This window comes from Bubalus bubalis, chromosome 2 (genome assembly GCF_019923935.1).
Source record: "Bubalus bubalis isolate 160015118507 breed Murrah chromosome 2, NDDB_SH_1, whole genome shotgun sequence".
Classification (NCBI taxonomy): Eukaryota; Metazoa; Chordata; class Mammalia; order Artiodactyla; family Bovidae; genus Bubalus; species Bubalus bubalis.
The window spans coordinates 185,649,040-185,652,820 of record NC_059158.1 but is presented as its reverse complement, the minus strand read 5'-3'; positions in this window follow the sequence as shown (position 1 = coordinate 185,652,820).

Sequence of the window (3,781 nt, the reverse complement as noted above, 5' to 3'; positions counted from 1 at the left end):
CCCTCCTCCATCCCTGGACCAGTATTGTGATGACCTCTTCACTGGTTTTCCTGTATCCACTCTTACCATCACCCTCATCTTCCCTTCTTCACCCTGCAGCCGGAGCGATCTTTTAAAAATGTAAATCAGATCACATCACTCCTCTTCTTAAAACCTTCCATCAAACAGCATGGGAGAAGACATTTGCAACATTTATGAAAGACAATGGATTAGTAACTCGAATATATAAACAAATTTTAAAAAAAGAGAGAGCCTTGTCAAAAAAAATGGACAAGGGATATGAACAGCCAATTCACAAGAAACTCTAAGAGCTAATAAACACAAAATTACATGTTTAACCTCACTAGTAATCCTGAAAACACAAATTAAAGCGAGTTACCATTTTACACCCAAAACACTGTCAAAATTTTAAAAGGCTGACAATATCAACAGTTGGCAAGGATATAAAGAAGTGGGAACTTTCAGATGCTGTTTATGGGAATATAAATTAGGATGCCAACTTTAAACAGCCATCTGGTAACTTCTTATAATGTTGGAAATGCACAAACCCATTAATTCTCCCATTTCAGAATCAGTTGAAATAGTAAAAAACAGGATGAAACCTAAATGTCTATCAATATGAGAATGAATAAATAAAATATGATATTCATGTGCCCAAATAATTCTGTATAGCACTGAAAACAAATTAGCTAAGTTCACTCAACATCTCTCAAGCATTTTTGGATGAAAAAAGGCACCCATAAAATTTGCTCAGGCGCTCAGTCATGTCCAACTCTTTTCAACCCCATGGACTGTAACCCACCAGACTCCTCCATCCATGGGATTCTCCAAACAAGAATACTGGAGTGGGTTGCCGTTTCCTTAGCCAGGGGATCTTCCCGACCCAGGGACTGAACCCACATCTCCTGCATTGGCAGGTGGATTCTTTACCAATGAGCTGTCGCGGAAGGCATAAAAAGACTGCATGCTTCAATTTACGAAGATTTAAAATTTTAAACTTCAAGAGAAAAATGGTTTCCCATTCCCCTAACAGTAAATTCCTACCCAGGACCACAAGGCCTGTGTCATCTGTCTCTTGCCCGTCTCTCTAATTCCATCTCATCCCACTTGCTTAGCTCCAGCATGGACAAGGGATATATCCAAAAAGAATCCTGTTTTCAAGCATTCTTCAAGCACTGCATTTTCGTGCCCACTTTAGAGCCCTTCCATAAAATGTCCCCTCTCGCCGGCACTCCCCCTAAAGCAGGCTCCTCACCTCCAACACTGTGTTTACCTATCTGTCCCCCTACCTGTCTGTCCCCACCAGACCGTGATCTCCAAAAGAGTAAGAACCTTGCTTCTGTTGTTCACTGGTATATCATGAATGCATGGCATTTTGTAGGTGTTCAATAAATGCTTATTGAATGAGTTGTTGTGAATTCCTTCGGGAAGTCTTTCCTGCATTCCTAGACCAAGAAACATTCCTTCGCTTTGCCCTTCAACAGCTTCCTGCTTGGCCCGCTCAGCTTTTCCCATTATGACTCAGCATCTCTTGATCTGGGTTCTAGACTGGGTGTCAGGGGAACCTGTGAACATCCTAAACTCTGGATCAAATTTCATATGCGTGTGCTAATTACATCTTCTGGGAGAAGGTTCTTTGTTTCCATCATACTCTTTAAAGGGTCTATGCCACAAACACACAGGAAAGTCTTCACAACACGGGTGTCTCACTCACATTGTCGTTTGACCAGGTCCTCCAGATTGTTGGCTGCTTGAGGGCAAGTCAACCACTGTTTTCCCAAATGCCAGAGAAGGGCCTGATGTGTAACAGATGAATTTCAGTGAAACCTTGAGTGAATGAATAAAGGAATAAATGCATGTTTTCGGAGTCTGGGTGGTTGTGGTTAGTTGCTAAGTCGTGTCCTAGTCTCTGCAACCCCAGGGACTGCAGCATGCCAAACTCCTTGTCCTCCACTATCTCCCAGCTGCTGCTGCTGCTGCTAAGTCGCTTCATTCATGTCCGACTCTGCGTGACCCCATAGAGGACAACCTACCAGGCTCCCACGTCCCTGGGATTCTCCAGGCAAGAACACTGGAGTGGGTTGCCATTTCCTTCTCCAGCTATCTCCCAGAGTTCACTCAAATTCAGGTATGTGAGTTGGTGATGTTATCTAACCATCTCATCCTCTGACACTCCCTTCTTCTTTTGCCTTCAGTCTTTCCCAGCATCAGGATCTTTTCCAAAAAGTCGGCTCTTTGCATCAGGTGGTCAAAGTATTGGAGTTTCAGCTTCAGCATCAGTCCTTCCAATGAATAGTCAGGGTTGATTTCCTTTAGGATTGACTGGATCTTCTTGCTGTCCAAGGGACTCTCAAGAGCCTTCTCCAGCATCACAATTTGAAAGCATCAGCTCTTCAGTGCTCAGCCTTTTTTACAGTCCAGCTCTCAGGTTTGTACATGACTACTGGAAAATCATTAGCTTTGGCTGTATGGATCTTTGTCTTCAAAATGACGTCTCTGCTTTTAACATGCTGTCTAGGTTTGTCACAGCTTTCCTTCCAAGGAGCAAGCATCTTTTAATTTTATGACTGTGGTTACTATCCACAGTGATTTTGGAGCCCAAGAAAAGAAAATCTCTCACTGCTTCCACATTTTCTGCTTCTATTGGCCATGAAGTGATGGGACTTGGTGCCAGGATCTTGATTTTTTAAGAATGAGTTTTAAGCCAACTTTTTCACACTTCTCTTTCATCTTCATCACGAGGCTCTGTAGTTCCTCTTCACTTCCTGCCATTACAGCGGTATCAGCTGCAAATCTAAGGTTGTTGATAGGTACCAGGTCCGTATCCACTCCCAGTCCCTTTGGGAGGCTGGACCTTGGTTCTGGGACAGAGAAGAGACAGAACGCTGGCCCCAGAGCCGGGCAGGTGAGGCTCTCAGGACAGCATCCTGGCCCGGCCTCTGCTCTTGCTCACCTGGGCCCAACCACGCTGATCCGTTACAGGTTTTTCCATCCTTGACCCAGAGCTGGCTGCACCCTCCTTCTCTCTCCTCCTCACCCCGCAAGATGAACCAGCTTTGGTACCAAGGGTGTTGCAGCCAAGACCAAGGCAATCGCCAAGCTCAGGCAGCCCCATGGAAACCCCACAACAAGGCACCAAAACAGAGACCAAACCCATCCCAGAAAACTCCAGGGGCGAGGAGGGGAGCCTCTCCACCAATGACTTAGGAATCCAGACATTCCGGTGGGGCCAACTGGGCAAGGGGTGTGGGATGCTCGCCTCCTTCCATATAAAGAAATCCCAAACTCCAATACACGTGCTGTCCACTCGGTGGCCAGGGTCTTTCCCCAAGGCCACCTGCACACCCCCCAGGTACACATGTTTCTCTGAGACGTTCGTGAATGAAGTCCAGGCGGGCTGGGTCCTCAGGTCATTAGGAGGAATATTTAATGCTGTTGGCTCCATTGACTGAGGTCAACCGTGTGCCAGGCCTTGGGCGACATGACCTACGTTTTGAAAAATTTAATCCTCACTATGTCTGTATCAGCCCCATTTGACAGAAGATGAAACTGAGGCAGAAAAGGCCAAGTGGTTGGCCCAAGGCCTCTCGGCCAGCGAGTGGCTAAGGCGAGATTCAAACAGGTCACATGAGTCCCATGACCTTCAGCTAAACCCTAGAGCTGCCGTCTATAAAGCTGGTCACTTGGGGCTACAGCCGATTACACTCAGGCCTCCCAGCAACCCTGGCCAGGGGAATCACCATCACTTCCCTTATTTTATTCTATTTTTTAAATTAATTTT